The following is a 9564-nucleotide window of genomic DNA, read 5'->3' as shown; positions in this document are numbered from 1 at the left end:
TTGCATGGAGCACACACCTTCAGGGTCAGGACAGGGCTGGAGGCCTGGGTCACAGTTTAGTTCTCAGTGTTCTGTGCTTCTTTGGGTCCATTCTGTGTGTGCGGCTTGGGGGAGCCCAGGACTTGTGTTGGCTGTACACGGGGTTAGGGGAATTCCCCTTCTCCGGCACTCCTCTTTGCGGTTTCCCCCACCCACTCCAGCCCCAGGGGCCCCCATGTCCCTGGGCCAGAGCCTGGAGTCCTTTCAGCACCAGCCCCCCTGTGCTGTGCAGCTCATCACAGCTGGGCGCCCTGGGAGCGGAGCCAGGCACAGGAAGAGGACAGACAGCAGGCTTCCCCTGCCAGCTTTGGGCAGCAGCGGCCTTTCCTACCCGTTCCTTTGGCCAGAGGTAGGCTCCTCTCTTGGGGTTCGGGCGCCTGCCCTGCTGTGGCTGCAGAGGGGCAGCCAGTGACAGGTGGGGATGCCCGCATTCCTTGGCACCAGCCTCGCCTCTGCCGGCCTCAGCTTGGCCCCGGGGCTTTCTCCGGGGATTTTGCCCTCCACTCTCACTGCAGCGTCCCAGGTCAGCTAACCTCCGGTCCCAGCTGGGGACAAAGGCGGGTCTTGGCCCAGGCCTGGGTCCACCCTCTGTCCCCCACGCTTCATTTCCTAGCACTGCGCTGCTCCCGTGGTTGGGTGTGGGGTTTGGGCCGTGAGCCCTGGGAGAGGCCAGCACCATGGCCCGCGACATGTCCAGGGCCTCGTCGTCTCCTCCCCCGGCTTCTCAGCTGGGCCCCTCGGTCTCCTGTCTCAGTGACAGCTGCCCCGCTCACAGTTCGAGTCCTCGGGTCACTAAAGTCTCAGGAGTCCTTAGGGCCCCGCCCCACTGCCACCTCCTGGCCATGGCTCCCACGGCTCCGTCCCACCACTGTGCGTTTTGCATCAATGTGCGGTACAAACCCCCGACTGCGGGGTCGTTCAGGCTGTAAGCAGACAGTTGTCTTTGAAGGAAATTATGAGAAGAGGACACCCCAGTGCCTCTGCATCCACTTTGCCATTTACTCCCTATTTTTGAGTCTTCTTTCCTTAGTGGTCTGCGTTCTGTCTCGTCTCCATGTCAGCATTTCTCAGGGGGCAGGTCCGCGCTCAGCACTGTTTATCTGACTTTATTTCCTCTTCCACCTGGACCATATCTTTTCTGGGCAGAGGATTCTGAGTGGACTGCTTTTTCCTTTTGCTCTTTAAAGATGTCCAGCATTTTCTTCTTGCCTCCATCGCTTCTGAGGCAAAGGCAGTGGTCACGTGTGTCAGTGGTCACGTGTGTCGGTGGTCCCTGTGTGTCAGGTGCTGTTTTCCTCTGTCTCCTTTTGAGATTCTCTTTTTGTTTGGTTTTCAGCAGTTTGACAGGTGTGTGCCTCTGTGGTTTTCTTTGTACTTATCCTGCTTGGGTTTGCCGAGCTTTTTAGATATGAGATCTTTAAGTTTTCTGTCAAATTTGGGAAATTTTATTCATTAGCTCTTCAATATTTTTCTGTTCTGTTCTCATTCTTTTCTCTTTCCAGGACATAATTACATGTGGGTTAGAACCTTCAAGATTGTCCTACATGTCCCTAAGTTTCTATTTCTCTTCAGTCTTTTTTTTTCTCTTTTCCTCAGATTGATTCCTTTCTATTAATCTGTTTTCTGGTTAAATCCATCCAGTGAATTATTCATTTTGGATATTCCGGAACTGAGAAGTCTAATTTACATTTTTTTTATTTTTTTCCTTTTTCTCCCCAAAGCCCTGGGGTACATAGTTGTATATTCTTTGTTGTGAGTCCTTCTAGTTGTGGCATGTGGGATGCTGCCTCAGCGTGGTCTGATGAGCAGTGCCATGTCCACACCCAGGATTCGAACCAACGAAACACTGGGCCGCCTGCAGCAGAGTGCATGAACTTAACCACTCGGCCACAGGGCCAGCCCCGTAATTTACATTTTTATAGTTTCTATTTATCTGCTGAGATTCCTTATCTTTATCCTTCTATTTTCCTGTAACTCTTTGAGCCTGTTTATACCATCTGCTTTATGGTCTTCGCTAAATCCAGCGTCTGTACCATGTCAGGGTTGTTCCTGTCGGCTTCTTTATTCCCATGGGTCATATTTTCCTCTTTCTTCTCAGGTCTGGTACTTTTTATTGTCTCCTAAACTTTGCTGCTGAGATGCTGGAGACCCTGGGCTCTTGCCCTCCTCTGAGGAGTGCTGAGTTTCGATCCACTTGGCCCATGGGTTTGTGTGAGTTTGGTTTCATGCTTTGTTAGATTGGATCTAGGGGTGTCCTGGGTGTTTCCCCAGCTCCTATAACTTGGCAGACTCAGCATCCAAACTGCCCCCAGCGGGGGCTCCTGTCAGGGTTTTACTTTGGGCTCTGCTGGCTGAGGGGTGAGGGGTGTCCTCTAATGTGGACCTTACTGAATGATCTCACCCTCACTACAGGGCATGGCCTTTCTGGTCTCAGCCTGCCCGGGGGATAAGCGAGGGGCTGAGGAGGTCTCCCCATGCTGCTGGGCCAGCAGCACTTGATGCCTCAGTCTCTTCCCATCCACCCCGGAGCTGTTTCTCCTTGGGAGTTCCCGTGTGTTCATACTGGCAGGTGCAGACAGCCCCCAGCCAAGGATTCGGGGGCCGTGGGTTCTGGGCCCCATCTCTGTGCAGCTGCCTCCCTGGTGCCCTCCCTGCACATTCGACTCTGATCTCTACCTGTCACGCTCTGCCTGGGGTCCAGCTCTGTGCCGCCATGGGAGATGGTCCCCAGGAAGGGATCCATGGCACCCTCTGCTGGGGGTCACAGTCCTGTGCCAGTCCTCATCCACCACCCAGAGGCAGGTGCCTGTTAGCTTGTGCTCTGTGATAGCAGTGTAGGGTACAAGTGCTGGCCCAGGCCGAGTTGCCATCACAGCCATGGTGGGACCCAGGCCATGGCCATCTTTGCTTTGTATCCATCCCCTTGCTACAGCCAACATGTGTTACTTTTTAAAACAAAGATTAAAACATTGGTAAAGCTGTTACCACCCTCATCCGCACCCCATGCAGGCGCATCTGTAACTGTGTCTCAGGCTGTTGAGCTGACTCGCTCACATGTCCTCTAGGGGAGGGGATGAGGGCATTCCGTCATTCCTCTAGTCCGCCGTAGGGATGAATCGTGTCTAGGGAGGGGATGCGGAAATAAGCACGGTTTTATTTGATGCCAGTTCTTCACGCTTATAGAGATAACTGTTAAAGTGTAGTCTCCGTTACTTTTTGGTTTTAGACCATCCTCTGTTTGAACACGCACTCTGACACCTTGGTGTCAGGCCTGTCCAAAGCAGCAAGAAAAGCCAGAACCCTGACCCGGCAAGGCCACCATGCCAGTGTGCCTGGCCCACCGGGCAACGGGGGCTATGGTCAGTGACTCTGTGCTAGGAGGGCGTCCACCATCTGTGGGGCAAGCCCACCCAGGAGGTGCGGTCCCTGGGGAGCAGGGCAGGGTCTCCGGCCACACTGCTGGCATGGTATGCACGGGGGAGAATGGAGTTTACAGGGGCAGCCACAGGGCAGCAGGGGCCCACTCGGCTTCGGGAGCATTCTGAGTTGATGCATGGGGAGAGCATGGAGGAAGTGCAGCATAGCCAGCGCTCTCTGACTGTGGCTTTGCTGTGTGCCACTTAGAGCTCTCCTGCAATAGGAAGGGACCTCACTTCCGTGGTCAGCTGGGGAGCCAGGCAGTTCCATCAACCACTGTGAGCCAGAGTGATGGCTGAGCCAATGGGTGGCCCAGAGCGGGGCTCCAGCCAGGGCGGGGATCAGGGAAGGCTGAGGTCTCAGCAGAGGGAGCCAGGAGAGGGTGCTGGGATGGGGCAGAGGGTGCAACAGTGTGTTCTAGAATGAGGGCAGGGCTCAGGGAAAGGCAGAGGGTTTGAGCCCTACCTGGTGGAGCTGGGGGCTTGGGGTTGGGAGACTGTGCTAACAGCACAGTGCAGGTGGGCCCTGCATCCCAGGATTTCCAGATTGACCTTCTGGAAAGGTCAGGTGTAGTGCTGAGTAGAAAGGGTGGGCAGAATGAGGAGCCCGGGAGGAACTGTGTTGGGATCCCAGGCACATGTGAGAAGGGGCCTCCAGGTCTCAACGTCCAGGCTTATCAGGTGAGGGGCCACAAAGACACTCGGCCCCGGAGGTGAAGGGGCCGCAGGGCTGGGTGAGCAGACAGGCACCCTGTGAACACACGCGTATCCAAGAGGAAATCCCACGCCTGGGCCACTGGCCTGCAGGCTGGATCAATGGCACGTGAGGCTCCCTCCAGCTGGCCATCCTAGTTCCCTCACGGAGCAGGGCAGAGGCCCGGGCCTGCCCCACCTCCCCCTGCACCCGCCGCACTGCGCCCGTGCTGGCATCTGGTCCATCAGATAGCGCCCGCTTACCTGGCAGCGCTCCCGTTTGTGGACTGGCTTCAAGTATTTTCATGTACCCTCGAGAGAATGATTAAAAAGTAATTAACCTAAATTTAGCCTGATTGTCATAAATAAATTAGCCACATGAATCATCTGTGATTTGCCGGCCTGCACATGCTTGGCTTCCAGGTGCACATCCCCTCAGGGAGACAGCTGCCCCCCGCGGGGGGAGAGGCCCTGCAGCCTCATCAGGGGGACACAGACCTCTTCCCACACCGGCTGCCGTCTTGTCAAACTGCAGGTGGCAGAGGAGGTCACCAGGTGTGTCGTCACACCCCAGGCTGCCTCGGTGGCTGAGACCATGGCTCCTGCCCGGCTCCTGCCCGGCTCCTGCATGCTGGCACAGAGCGGAGCCCGGTGGGTTGGCCTTGGGCACTGGCCAGTCCCTCTGCCCAGCTGACGGCTGAAAGGAGCCAGTGCTCCAGGAAGGGGCATCCTCTGTGTGGGACCCTGCGGGGTCTCAGGATCTGGCCTTGACAGCGGCTCATGCTGCTGTCAGACATCTCTGACTTGCACGTGGCTCTGTGGGAACCCACAATGGGACATGCTTCACTTAGCCAGCATGGGCCTGGCTTACGACGCAGACACCCCAAACCTCAGGTCTCGGGGAGGCCTGCCGCTCACTCTTCCCACCAGGCCAGGTGGTCTGCGGGGGGCTGTGCTGCACAGAGCTGGGAGCCCCCACCCCCGCCACAGGCCCTTCGGGAAGAGAGCAGAGGGCTCAGAGCAAGAGAGATGGCAAAACCCAAGCTGAGAAACTGGGAAATGAAACAGGTTCTGTCCCCCATCTTGACAAAAGATGTATAAAGCTGTGATGTTTCTATGACTGACTGCAAAATATCAAAACACATTGTGTTTAATTGTTAGTGCACAGAGCTGGGCGTTCTCTTCATGGGCTGGTAATGTTGGACATGTAATAAAATATAGATATACATTACTCACACAGTTATATATTTATCCCATAAAATTTATATTCCTTATCCTCATTTCCACAAAATCACTAATTATGTTATTCAAGATTTTTATTAAATTAGTATCTGTTAACAGTGTTGGTCTGAAATATTTTTAAAACCTGCAATTGTATTCAAAGTGTACAAAGTTTGAATGTATTTCCATGAACTATGTAAATTAAATATAAAAATAAAAAAATATTTTTCAGTGTTTTCAAAAAGTTATTTTTTTCTGAGGTATTCAAAGGTATAAAAATTAAAAATGCAAATTATAATTGATTTGCAAAATACAAATTATCATTAATGGATATAAAATGTGAATCAAAATTATTAAGCTTAAGCTTTTGAAAATTTCATTCTTTTGACAATGCAATGAAATCTTATTGCATATGCTTTAAAGGAGTGATTCGTGACGTGGACGTTCAGTGTGAAGATGTCCCGGTGTCGGCATGCCAGTCTAGACCTGCGCCATGGGATGTTTCATAATGTGAGAGGTTCTCAGACGACAGGAGCCACTGCTTCAAATCCCGCCCTCACGCCAAGGACCTAACACCATGGTGAGAACTCGAAAGCAGGACGTAGTTGGCCCTGCACCGCCTTGTCACCAGGAGTTGACAAGTGAATTCCCTTGTGTCTTCTCTTGCCCAGCACTTCCTCCTGTCCAGTCAGGGTCCGTGTCCAGCTCTGCAGCCGCACAAGCCCCAGGCCTGAGGCCCTGGCGCCTGGACCGTGTTGGAGCCGAGAGCAGGTGTTCAGGACAGCTGGGTGGGGGCTGGGAGCAGATCCCAGCGATGGACTGCCTTCCCCATTCTTCAGTAAGGGCGTTGTGTTGTCTGTGACTGCAGGTGTCTGAAAAGTGGGCCCAGGGTGTGCATGGAGTTCTCTCCTGCTCTTCCGGGAAGCGGGTCACCTCCTTCACAGCCCACTGGTCAGAAGTGGTCACACACAGGCCCCAGACGAGGAAGGGTGGCTTCCCAGGCCTGGAATGATTGGGAAATGGTGGTGTCAGATCGGGGTTCGCCTCTGAAACCCTCCCTCGCTGGTGCATCCCCCTGCTCTTGAGAACCGCGGGCTCACCTGAGAACAGTGGTGTCTTCTGGACAGGAACATACCAGGATTTTGCTCAGCTGTATTTAATTTTTTATCTTCATTATTTCCTTTTAGATTTTGCCAGTGCACATAATCAGTATGACTGTTCAGACCCCCTCTGTGTCCTCTTCCCCTGCCAGGAGGTTGGGTGTGTGTCGGGTGGGCTGGCCCCTCGAAGGGCATCTCTGCTCCAGCAGGGTGGAGGGGCGGGGGCCCCTGTGACTGGGACCAGAGCATCCTGCTTCCCCAGTGCCCTCCCTGGGAGCAGGGCGGGACCTGGCTGTGCTCGAGGGGTCCTGCTGGCACCTCTGGAGCAGGCTCCTTCTGGGTCTGGGGGCTGTCAGGAAATAAAAAATGACTTCCTCCCCTGTTTTCAAACACAGCAGGCACGGTTGTTCACAGAATGTCTGGCAATTCCCGCGTCTCGGTCTGCTGGGCTGCCTCTGCTCTGTTGTTGCTGTGGCTCCTGTTTGCGGGGCTGCCCCCTGTGCTCGCCTCTGGAGGAGCTTCCCTTCGGGGGGGCCTCTGCCTGTGCTTCTGCCAGGGAAGGGACTCCACCATCACAGTCCTCTGCAGACTGCCTGCACTGCCCAAGTTTTGGGTTGGTTTGGGCTGGTTTGGCTCTGATCACCCAGATGGCGGCATGATGCTGCTCACCTGCTGTGCTCCCTGCTCCCCCAGGATCGGTCCCCAGCCCTGCTCAGGGCGGGGACTCCCAGACTCCCCGTGGTCCGGGACTGTGGACCACTGGCTGTGGACACCCAGAGGGTGAGCCCTTTGGAGGTCCCAGCTTCAGGGGGGTAAGAGCTATGAGACACCCCATCTTGGGAGCCCTGGGACCTGCCTTCTGTCCCGTGAGCTCGGCCAGGCAGGGAGAACTGGAGCCCAAGTTCACACGTCCTGGTTCAGACATCCTTGGGAGCAGGCAGGGTTTTGCCTGTCTGGGTCCTCGCATCCCCGTCCGTCAGGCCTGTGGGCTCCCACTACTGTCGGCCTTGGCTGTGTTGAGGAAGGTGCTTTTCCCATTTCGCCCAAGACTGTCCTCATTTCAGTGTGCAGGGAGTTCAGGCTCTGTCCCAGTTCCCAGGCAGCCTGGATCCTGGTCCCCCAAGGTCTCCCGCTGACACTGCAGTCTGCCTGGTGGCAGCGCCGCCTCTAGCTGCCTCTCGCCGCGGGCTTCACTGCGGATCTGCCATGGGCCCTCTTGCACTCAGCCTTGCCCCCAGTCTTCTGGTGGGTTTCTCGTGAACATCTCTGCACACGCTCTCCTGCCCCACACCTGAGCAGCAGAGCAAATGCCCCGACCCTGTGGCTGAATCTCTAGCTGCCTCACGTGGTCAGCAGCCCCAGCAGCCCCGCCAGAGCCCGGGATCCGAGTCTTCTCCGTCAGGCCCCTCCCGGACGTGGCCCTGGGACGCTCTGAGCACCCACTCACGCCCTCATTTGCTCTCTTGTCTGTCACCTGGACCATGGCCGTGGCCTCTGATTAAAAAAAAAAAAAAAAATCGAAAAAAGCTTTTTAATTCTTAATGCAAAATCAATTTGTGATCATTTTGGAAAATCTATTTGAAAAATTAGGAAGGTAAAGATTAGCAGAAAGCAGGAGCTGAAATATATGCACAGGCCTGGATCTGCACTAATGACAGGTACGTCCTGGCCTTTCCCCCAGTCTGTGCGCACGCCTGTTCTGTTTCGATAAATGGCACAACCCTCCCTCAGGACTCCCCTCATGGGAGCCCCTCCGAATCAAGTGGGGGCTTTTTCCTACTGTGCGGGCTGCCTGCTGGGGCCCCGATGCTGAGGTGGGGGTCTTGATGGAGCACGTTCCTGACGGCAGAGGGTGCCTCGCTCTGAGAGTCACCAGTGCACTTAGGGCCCCGTAGCAGTGCATTTCCCCAGAGCCTAGACTGAGGGCATTTCACAGCATCTGTGCACCTCCCCTCCAGCTGGCTTCAGGTATCTGGGTGGCCTCCTACCACAAACCCACCACCATCTGCTCTGTCAGCCCTCCATGTGGAATTCAGTCTTTGCTACCACAAAACCCATGGCAAATGATATCTCTGTGCATATTCTTGATGGTTTCCTGAAGACGACGGGACAGCTGTGGGAGGGACGCAGGGAGGCCCAGGAGCATCACAGGCCAAGTCTAGGCAGATCTCCTGGGAAACGTTTGTCTGCAGAGTTTGTGCTTGGGTCTCGTGGCCCTGCAAGGGCAGATCACGGGTCCTTGGCCTTGCCTGTCATCTGAGACCTCCCTGTACCTCCAGGGTGCTTTGGTGCACTAGCCATTGGTCTTCCAGAACCTTCCCACATTCCTGAACTTCAGTAGGAATGCCCTCCCTCTTCTCCATCTCCCATCCTGCCCATTCTGAAATAAATTTTAAAAATTAAAAAAGGAATTTGAATTTTGATTGGGGAATCTCAAGGAAATTACAAAGAAGGTCAAGAGGATATTTTTAAATCCTTGCAAAATACTGAGAAAGATCCTCCCCACGTTCCTTAACACCCTCCTCAGGAGCCAGCCTATTCTTCCAGACCCACCACACCCAGGGCCTTTGCACTGGCTGTTCTCTCTGCTTAGCCTGTTCCTCTTTGCCTATCTAGTGGGTCATTACCTCGCTTCCTTCAGGCCTTTCCTCAAATGTCCCCAACCACACTCCTGGCTCAGACCCTCCCCTGGCACCCCCACACCCATTTGTCTTGTTTGCCGTCTGTCTCTGTCTACTGCACGAAGAGAGGGCGTCTGTCTTAGTTGGCTCAGGCTGCCTTACAGAATACCGCAGACAGGGGCGCTTAAACGACAGACACTTATTTCTCGCAGTTCTGGAGGCTCTGAGTCTGAGATCAGCGTGCCCACACGCTGGGGTTTCCTCGCCCCCGAAAGGCCGGCAGGACTGGGTCCTCTGGAGGCTCCTGGGGGGAATCTGCTTCCTGCCTTTTCTAGCTTCTGGGGGCACCTGCATTCCTTGGTTCATGGTCCTGCATCTCTCTGACCTCTGCTCCCTTGTCACGTCTCCTTCTCCGACTCTGACCCTCCTCCCTCTTTCCCTGGTAAGGGCCTGGTGATGACTCTGGACCCACCT

The 9564-nt window shown here is 54.8% G+C and overlaps 1 long non-coding RNA gene across 1 annotated transcript; it reads left to right on the top strand.

Moving 5' to 3' along the window:
* Nucleotides 1-247: 247 nt before the first annotated feature.
* LOC103543361 (uncharacterized) lies at nucleotides 248-8876 on the top strand. Its single transcript, XR_542873.2, has 3 exons — nucleotides 248-388; nucleotides 5793-5949; nucleotides 6041-8876. It is a non-coding gene; the product is annotated as an uncharacterized lncRNA (long non-coding RNA).
* Nucleotides 8877-9564: the final 688 nt, after the last annotated feature.

The sequence above is a fragment of the Equus przewalskii genome, chromosome 27 (assembly GCF_037783145.1).
Source record: "Equus przewalskii isolate Varuska chromosome 27, EquPr2, whole genome shotgun sequence".
Taxonomy (NCBI): Eukaryota; Metazoa; Chordata; class Mammalia; order Perissodactyla; family Equidae; genus Equus; species Equus przewalskii.
The sequence above is the reverse complement of the archived record's forward strand: the minus strand, read 5'-3'. Positions and strand labels throughout refer to the sequence as shown.